Source organism: Formica exsecta, unplaced genomic scaffold (genome assembly GCF_003651465.1).
Source record: "Formica exsecta isolate Colony F162 unplaced genomic scaffold, ASM365146v1 scaffold98, whole genome shotgun sequence".
NCBI classification, from domain to species: Eukaryota; Metazoa; Arthropoda; class Insecta; order Hymenoptera; family Formicidae; genus Formica; species Formica exsecta.
This window is the reverse complement of record NW_021853741.1, coordinates 504,478-514,580: the sequence shown is the minus strand read 5'-3', so window position 1 is coordinate 514,580 and position 10,103 is coordinate 504,478. Positions and strand designations below refer to the sequence as shown.

The following is a 10,103-nucleotide window of genomic DNA, read 5'->3' as shown; positions in this document are numbered from 1 at the left end:
TAATATATAAATATAATATATAAATTTTTTTAACGCGTACTGAAAAATGAATTGCCATCGATGGTGCCGATGCATTATTGCGATTGAAACGATAAATTAATCATTCAAAGAGGCGGTTTCGTCGCTAACACACACCTTTGGCATCCGAAGAGATCCGCATATTTTTTCAAATGACAAATGCGCAGATAAAGCGTACACGTGTAACACATACACATATACATATATATTTACAGAACGTATACGTTTACGCGTTATGGCGGATGTTCACATTCAAGGTATTCTGTCGTGCGACCTTTTCCAGCCAATGGGAAAAATTTACCCTCGCCACCTCGAAATGCCACGAGTATTTGTTGCGAATGACAGAATCTTCTCATGGCGCGCGCGCGAGGTTCGGCGACAAGGAGGATAGAAGAATATACTCGTCGTGGTCGATCGAGAACGAATAATAGGTGCTAGGCATTGCGATATACTTGGAGGAAGATAATATATCGATCTTTAGTTCTGCGCTAACTACATAGACCAGCGCACATTCATACAGGCCGCACGTTCGTTGAACTTAAGTTCAACTTATTGTTAAATGTAACGATTTTCAATACGATATCTCAAAGATATTCGGATATTCCCAAAATATTGCTTGTTTTTACAAGACTGTTACTAACATAAGATACTCTCGAAGTAAGTTTTATAAAATAACATCTCTAGATTGCGCAACTTTAAAAAGTGACAGATATCTCTAAGTCCTTGAAGCAACCCATGAAAGTGGATATATATTTTCGAAAATATTTTTTATTATTTAAATTAAGCATCATTATTTATCTACGAAAAAGAAATAATTTTTCAAAATAGAAATAGAGGTGTTTAATTTTATTTTTTTTTTAACAAGCAGATATTTTAATTTTTATTTAATCTATTTGTATAACTTATATATATTACTATTATATAATATATATTGTTATATAATAACTCAAGAACATCGGCAATGTTTATTTTTTGACGATATAGTTCTTACATAAATTTTGTTATTTGACCCATTCTCTCGTTCGTATACGCGTGTGCTCAATCAATGTAGGACAATAGAATGGTGTCAGTGCTAAAACCAAAGTTCTACCAATTTTCATCGCATTGTCTCGTATTTACTGGCTCGCGCGCTGGTCTCGCACCAGATGCGCCGCTAACCTGATTGCAAGTGCGCTCTTCGTGTAATGCTTGGAAGGCTCTCTGTGACCTACCGAGCGAGGCACACATCCGTCGAAAAGTTGTGACGTCCCTTTCCCCGCGAATGAACGCGCGCTCAATTCATTTGGATCGATGCTATCGAGGATGTCCAAGAAGGAGAATATTTACGATAATGACGACAGATTCCATTAGGTAACGTTCATGCACACCCAATAATTTGAATTACTTAGAGCTGTAAGCTCTCTCGATCGAGTCACGCCGGCGTTTTACGACTTGCATCGTCATTTAAAAGCGCTTCTTCAACACGTAATTAAAGTCGCCAAGTGATCAGCTTCCTCGAATCGAGCAGTTGTTTCGATATTTCGGGAGCATTAAAAATGGAGCAAAGAACCAATGACGTTGATTGATTCGGCTACGATATATTAGTATTTTGCAGAATCACAATTTCAAAAAAAATTGTGTATATGAAAAAAGTAATCAGAATTTGATTTAGTTGTTTAAGATAGGTGACGTTTTGATTATAACGATATATCAACAGTGTTATTATGGTTTCGAGAATGATAAATGCTATATCGAGGTCGCTTAAAGCCACGGCCTATTATGTCTACCTCAATGCACCTACATACGTGTAACGATCTGTGTCCACATCGTATCGCGATTTTCACGCCTAGTTTGGTATTGTGACGATAGACAGGATAATATATCGGTGTTTCTCTTTTTTGAACGTTATTTCAAAATATACATATAAAATGTCCATACGAATATTCAATTCCTCTCGTATTCATGATGACTTTTCTAAGGCATTTTATATATGATGTTCTTCCCCTGCTTCTAACAATAAGTACTATTTCATATATTTATATGCATGAATAATATATATACATAATTTTATATAAATTAGTTCTTATAATTTATAATGTAATTCTTAAATAGAATTTTATTATAAACTGCAATATACCCTTTATTTCGTATTTTTAATTAATTATTGTAATTTTTTGACAATTGTGTATAAATTATTTTAATTTTATGAACTGGAAGAAAATACATTTTTATTTCCATTATTTTATTATTATTATTATTATTATTATTATATTATTATTTTAATAGTTGTTGAAAATCTAAGCGATCGGACTTATCGATTCTCTCGATGACAAGAGTTAAAACCTTCCGTTTGTGATCGGAATTTGTGCAACCTAAAGTGACGCCTAATCGACGACACCCGAAGAGAAATGCGTCAGTACGCATTCCGGAGACGAAAAGAACGTTTCTCGGGGCGACGTGCAGGTAAACGTCGGTCCACAAAAGAGATAGGAGCGTCCCGCAACAAATGTTTTTTGTCTCGGCGATCCGCCCGAAAATAACGACATGATGCAGAGATCAAAGCCCTCTTCCCCTTATGTTGAGTTCCACCCCTCTCCGCAGCTCTCCACCTCTCCAATCCCACCCACACTACGGACGTGCAATAAAAGCAAGAAAAGAGAGAGAGAGAGAGAGAGAGAGAAGAAGAGAATCCTCCCACGATTCTCTCTCGTCATAAGTCGACCTCGGGCACCGCTCGCTCCTGTTTACGTGTCGCGTTCTCGATGTCTCAACGGTCTCGTCTCGTCTCGTCTCTATCTCTCTCGAGGCCCTCTCGAAACCCCCTTTCTCATCCTCCTCGCCGTTGTCCTGATTTTAGCGAAGTGTTGCGATCAGCATCCGCCGTTCGTTTGTCCTCCCCCTTTCGTCTCGACATCCTCCTTCTCTTTCGCGCTCATGTCAGTAACGTCTTTTAGCACGAGCAAACGGTGCGAATGGCCCCGGGGCTCCTGGATCCTGGGGGCCCCATCATGTGAAAGTTGCTTTTGCGACGGTGTTTTCTTTGCTACCTCATAAAATAGTTTGTATTCAGCATCGAAGAGTAATCGTTGAGAAACATGTGATTTACAAGATAAGGATATTGTAATAATTGGCAGATTTAAATAATGAGTTATTATTAATGTATAAAATTAATGCGTGTTGATTTTTATTGAAATAATATTCGCTAGTTACTATAAAATAATGGTTTTTAAATTTGAATTAAACTTAACGCACAGGCGCACACACACAACTTATTTCTTGCACAAATATTATTCTTGCAAACATATATTTTTATTTTTGAAGATGTCTGTATGTATATTTTTAAACCACTGAATCTCATGAGAAAAAAATTTTTTTTTTTTTGTTTTGACATAAGACACACCTGTCAAAATAAAAATAATTCTTTGTACGAACGCGTAAATTATATGAAAATACTAGATTCTACCCTGCTTTTCGATGCCTCAGGCTCCAAATGTTTCGAAGACGACGTTGCTCGCACTCGCTCACCTTAAAACCGAGTTCATACGCGAGTGCGGCCGAGGAGAACGCGGCTATTATGTGTCGGCGGCGACGGCGCGACGACCATGTAAGAGAGAGAGAGAGAGAGAGGCTCGTTTTATTTATCTCGTACAAGGATTCCTTGACGCGCGATATTATTCGCCTTCTTCGTCATCCACGCGTTTCGCCGATCGAAACGTTTGAAAGACTCAGATATCCTGGACTGGAAAATGCGCTTCTTCGATGTCGAAGCAATAATTATATTCTAGTAATTGAATTGTTGCTTAGTAATCCGCGATAGTATCAAAACGCTATAATTTATACGTTCCCGGAAACTTATCGAACGATTAACATAAAAGACGTTTAAACGTTGCAATCGAAAATTGACAAATATCGAAATTTTACGGATGGACGAAATAATTTACATAATTTTAAGTACACACAGAAAAATATTATTCTATTGCTAAGTAAAATGATTACTCAGTTTACTTTACTTCTTTTAAGTAACAGTTATCTTTAACAAAGAATATTTTCTTAATAATAGTCTTAAAATAGACTTATCACAAATTTTAGAAATACTCATTATCATGTACTCAAAAAAAGTAAATATTTTCTTTTGAAGAATATTATAAAATTTTATCGAAGAAAAGTCAGATATGGTTAATTTAATGTAAGAAAATTTATTAGATCAGAAAAATTTAATGTATTTCTTTCAATTATATAATTTAATATTCTTGATTGAAGTATTAAATTTATTAGGATTCAGAATATATTTTGAATAAATTTGATGCTTATGATGAACTTATGATAGATTTGCGGATATATGAACTTATGAAATACTTGAAACAAGTAATATTTACTTGTATATAGTATGTATTTTTCTGTGTGTATATCGAGAGTTAATCATTCACAGAATGAGATCAATTAAATTCGGAAAATCCGAGATTCGAGAAATTATTTCATTTCATCGCTATATATCTTGACGCCTCGTTAATTCTTATTTGTCATTTTTTTCTCGTCTTGTCCCTCATTTTTCTCTATACGTCGAAGATATTTCAACGCTCGTTGACGGACACCGTATATAAACACGCTTCGACAGAATTACGCTTTAACGCACCCGAAATGCTTCGCCCTTACGCAATCCCGGGGCACTCGGATCCCCCTGCGCGCGGGCGCGCCTTTCCTCCCCGCGCTGCGTGCATCCTCTTATAAAACGCATACACCGTTCATTCTTTCTCTTTCTTTCTCACACGCCACGGCAACGGCTGTACCCGGAGCCTTTTGTTGCGCGCCGAGTGGGCTCTAGTTGACGAAATATTGACATCCGAGAATAGAAACCCGTTGCGGGATCTACAGAGGGGTTCACTCTCCTCACCCCCCCTGCCCCCTTTTTTCTCTCTCTCTTTTTCTCCTACCGTCGAATGATGAAGCGGTGGAGAGCGGAGAGGGCGGAAAGCAGCAGCGGGAAGAGAAAAGAGAAACGAAGGGAAAAGGCAGAGGCTGGGTCGGTCGTGTATTCAGCATGAATTTAAAGGGGGTGGGACGTGAATGACGTCAACCTCCGAATCGCTCCTTCTCTGTGCGCGCTATATCTGGATATTTGTATGTATGTCCTCCTCGCGTATGCGTGTACGTTACACGCACGAAAAACGCGTGCGCTGCGCGCCCCACGTCGGTTGGCAGATTGGGGAGGATAAACGTCGAACATGCACGGGTGACAAACGGAATATTATACGCTGGACGCGATTGGGTGAAAATTATTTTGTGATCGAAAATGTTATACATTGATAAGGGAGAATGATGAGTATAATAGGGCAACGTATTTATCGAATAAAACTGCATACAATGTTTGCAATAATTCAAACAATATGTAAGATACAATAATGGGACGCGTTTATTTGTCATAATGACGAATAAAATTCTTGTGTAGCTCTTGTCATAAAAATTTAATATTGACAGTGCATTTTAAATTTCGAATTGCATTTATATGAGTTAAGTCTTTGTAAATGCAAACGCAAGAAAATTGGCTTTTGATTAATTGCAAAATTATAAACAGAATGTAGATATCGCAGAGGGTGATTGCTAAGGTTGAATATCAATTGAATTATTGTTAAAGTTGAATATTGACGAATCAAGGGAATAAAAGAGCACGTTAAAATCACTTTTATTTGCTCTTTACGAACCTATAATATCAAGTCTTGTTAGTAACGTCGCTTGTGATCATCACTGCGAATACTTTGTATGCAGTTCCCAAACATTTAAAGCGCACGTGTTAATCGATTGGTCGGTCTCCCCAACATTTTCCTAGGCTGTTGAACGTCCCTGATTCTCTCGCTCCCTCCTGGTAGATCACAGACGCGCGTACGTGCGTGTGTGCCCGTACTCCCGTACCCGCCACGCTGTATTGAACGAAGAGGCTATTAAATTTGTTTTTGTTCGAGCGTCATAATCGCGTCTCGAGGACAGCGCGTGTGCGGAGAAACTTCTTTGTGCCAATCTGTGACGAAAAAAAAAGAAAGAGAGAGAGAGAGGGGCCTCTCTCAAGTTCTCGCGGACATATAATGAAAAAATTGCTTTGCAAACGATTGACATATGCGTCTGGATATGCTATGTTTGTTTCGTTCGCGCAAGAATCCGATTTTGTTTATCCTCGTGTGTCTCATCGCGCGCACATTTATTTATCGCTTAAACGCAGAGGTAAAATAAATCGCCAACCTGTTACCTGTGGAACGAACCGATGATAAATCTTTGTCAAAAAAACACCTGATTTACAGTGCTCTTGAAAAGTTGACGAAATAGACGTGATTTTCTATCGACGAGTGCGACAACGTTAATCCATTAGACACGCGATATCCGAAAGTTTCGATTAAATATACTCGGGATATCGATTCCCTCGAGCACTCTATTAATAATTATCAAGTGCAGATAAGATTTTCTTGTGAACGTAAGCGGCGAATAATCTGCTGAACTTGAAGAACTAGGATGAGGTATATATTTGTCTGAAGAATATATAAATATTCGAATTTTTTATTAGGAGAGATTCATTATCTTATTAGAAATTCGAAAAACGCATGAAAAATCCATATCTTTTCGAATCGGTCGATTATTTTATGTTCAACAATGCCGTTGTTCTCATAATCATATCTAAAATAGTTAGTTCACAATTATACTTTTCATCCAAAGTTTTTAAATGATTTTTTTGTAATAAAAGGTTTTAAAGAATTTGGAACCAGAGGGGACTTATCCCCTATGGTTTAATTAATCGAAAGAGCGTATTAAATAGATTACTCTCGTATCTCTTAGAATGCAAGTATATTGGATTAAATTTAAAAAAGATGGCACAGAGAAAGTATAATGACTAAGCATAAGAAAACTGCTTTCAAGCGACTAAGAGTGTTAGTACACTAAGCTCAAGTGAGTGGAAGCGAGTCTGCGAGTAAGATCTCTCGACTTAAAATCCGACTTACTTTCCAATCTCATTCAACGTTGTTATGTACAGGTAGAAGCAAAAAAATAAATTTGGACGATAAACAATATATAGATAATATTACAGTAAAAGTTACGTATATTAAATAATTTTTTTAATAATGTTAAAAAATATTTAATATATCACATTTGTCATAAATACTAATTAAACTTATTTCAATTAGTTTAATCTATGAAATTATTACGAAATGCAATATGACTTATTATGTGCATGTATATAGGCAATATAAGTACACATGAAAAGAGACAGCAGGGTATTTTCTTATCTATGATTTTATTATCGATGATTTGTACGTATAAGTGTCGATCGATATGTCGTGTAATCGCACATTCACGTGAAAGTTTATGCAAACGAAAAATCAAGTAACGTCAGATAAGGATCCGCGACGCGTTTCTGCATTTGCGCAAAGCCAGTATTACGGTGTGTCTACGGGCACGCGCAAAACTCACCGTACGCACGTGGTAATCCCATATCGCAAAGACACTCTCTTACACGCATTTGCTCGTCTCTCTGTGGTAACATTTATTATAGTTACCATGCAACTGTTGCTGCACTCTCGGGAACCTGTTGGCGCAACCAGTAATTTTCGTCGCGATTTGAGAAACGTGCGTATATACGTGACAAAAAATTCATTCGTATCGGATTCAAATTTACGATGTTGCATTTTGCATTTTGAATTTAAGACACATTTTATTCCTTTCAAAGAATAGATTCCAAGGAATAACATGAATCGTGTGAGAGAAAGTCGTATAAAACCTCTACCTATTCAACGTGCTCGTATGACTTATGTTATTGATCCAAATATTTCAATTGGAGGGGACCCTTCTAGACAGGTCTCTCTGCATAGAATGTCCTTTGGAACTGTAGTATTTTTTTTCTCAGCCATATATTTTTTTCATGATCTGAATTTTTCTAAAAATTGTACATGTTACTTTATAATGTAATCGCAACATTTTTTTTTTCCATATATTTCTAGACCATGCAACTGTTGCTGCACTCTCGGGAACCTGTTGGCGCAACCAGTAATTTTCGTCGCGATTTGAGAAACGTGCGTATATACGTGACAAAAAATTCATTCGTATCGGATTCAAATTTACGATGTTGCATTTTGCATTTTGAATTTAAGACACATTTTATTCCTTTCAAAGAATAGATTCCAAGGAATAACATGAATCGTGTGAGAGAAAGTCGTATAAAACCTCTACCTATTCAACGTGCTCGTATGACTTATGTTATTGATCCAAATATTTCAATTGGAGGGGACCCTTCTAGACAGGTCTCTCTGCATAGAATGTCCTTTGGAACTGTAGTATTTTTTTTCTCAGCCATATATTTTTTTCACGATCTGAATTTTTCTAAAAATTGTACATGTTACTTTATAATGTAATCGCAACATTTTTTTTTTTCCATATATTTCTAGCAAATAATAGAATAAATTCGAAATTTTCTCCAAAGAGAGGGAATTATTTCTCTCCCTCAATTCATTCGCTAGCGTTAAAATAAAATATATTTGCGCGTGATTAAAAGGGATAGATATAAATTTACAAAATTCTTGTAAAATCGAGGGAATTTTCAGGTTGCCAAACGATCTCTCACGATTTTTTTTTCGCCCCGAATACGAGTGCTTACTCGCGCGTATCTAATTCTTTCGCTTCCTCGTGTTGGCGACGAGCCTTCTCGCGCAAAGTACGAGTATCCTGTGGCGTGGTGTAACGTCCGAGACCATCGGAAATCGTGCATCGGTGGAAGAGCTCCGCTTCCCGCCGGGTTCTCGCACGGCCGTCCGTGTTTGCGGCAGCCGCGCGGGGGTAAGGCACGTATTATGAACGCGCGCGACACGACACGACGCGGCGCGGTGTGTGAATAGCGAGCACGTGCATTTCCCACAGAAAAGCAATGGGGGCTACGAGCCGCCAGCGTGGCCAGCTGGGAATACGGCATGCCCGGGGTTCGGCACCGTTCGCCTCGCTCCTTCGGGGTACGTACGCGTTACAGGGATGGTCGTCTTTAAAAGAAACGTATCGATGATTTTATTCATTTGAATATTGCCGGCGCGATATCGCGATGCTACGATGAATAGCGTTAGAAAAAAAAAAAAGTATCGATAAGTTAGATAAACGAATGTGTGACTACGCTTATGGGAACATTTGATTATTTTTGATATTATTGAGATTATGTAAATGAAGAAAGTTTATTATTTTTTTTATTTAGAATTGATTATATATAAACACAGCGTACTTTTTTGAAAACATTTTTTCAAATCACAATTTATAGGAATGCTTTTTTTCAAAACTAAAATCTCTTTTTCTGTCTCTTTTTTTAGAATTTAGTATTAAACTATTGATGATTATTTTTAATACGAGTAATATCGATATATAATATATATATGGAATAACAAATTTCTTTTTCTTCTTTTTTGTATTTTTTTTTTTATCTGACAAACTATAAGTGTGTGTATATGTATATATACTTTTAATAAAATACTATTAATAAAATATACTATTAATAAAATTATTAATAAAATATACTATACTAATAATAAAATAAAATCTTCAATTCTTATTGTATGTAACCGTTCTAAACCTAAATTTATTTACACGAAGCGAGATATCGAGCAAGAAATATGACCTTCTCGAATTATTTATGTATCGTGAATGATTCTAGCATGTGTTATTAATACGTTGTTGGTTATGAAATAAAGATCGCATGCAATACGCCAAATACAGACTATATATATCGATTGACGGAAATCTATTCGTTCCTAGCAGGAATTGATCGCACGAATATGATCTTGACTTGGCAAATGGTAACCACTTTTCTGTTGCAAATGCAAAAGTTCACACTGCCATTTAAGCTCTTGACAGTCTTGATTGACGATGTATTATTATTCATTGCGCATTATGTCGTTGTAAATCTGATCCTCTTAAATATTGATGTTGTAATAACTATTAATCTCTACATATTATATTGCTTAATATTAAAGATGGAATAATAAACAGTTTTTTTTTTTATTACTAGTTAATTAAATGCACTAAAATATACGAACATTTAATTTAATATATAAAATACATTTAATATATATAATATATAATATATATATTTA

At 36.3% G+C, this 10,103-nt stretch overlaps 1 protein-coding gene across 5 annotated transcripts in view; it reads left to right on the top strand.

Annotated features, from left to right (window-relative positions):
- LOC115245503 (zinc finger MIZ domain-containing protein 1) overlaps positions 1-10,103 on the top strand; it is a 40,363-nt gene that overhangs the window by 22,473 nt on the left and 7,787 nt on the right. The gene's annotated exons all lie outside the window — the stretch shown is intronic.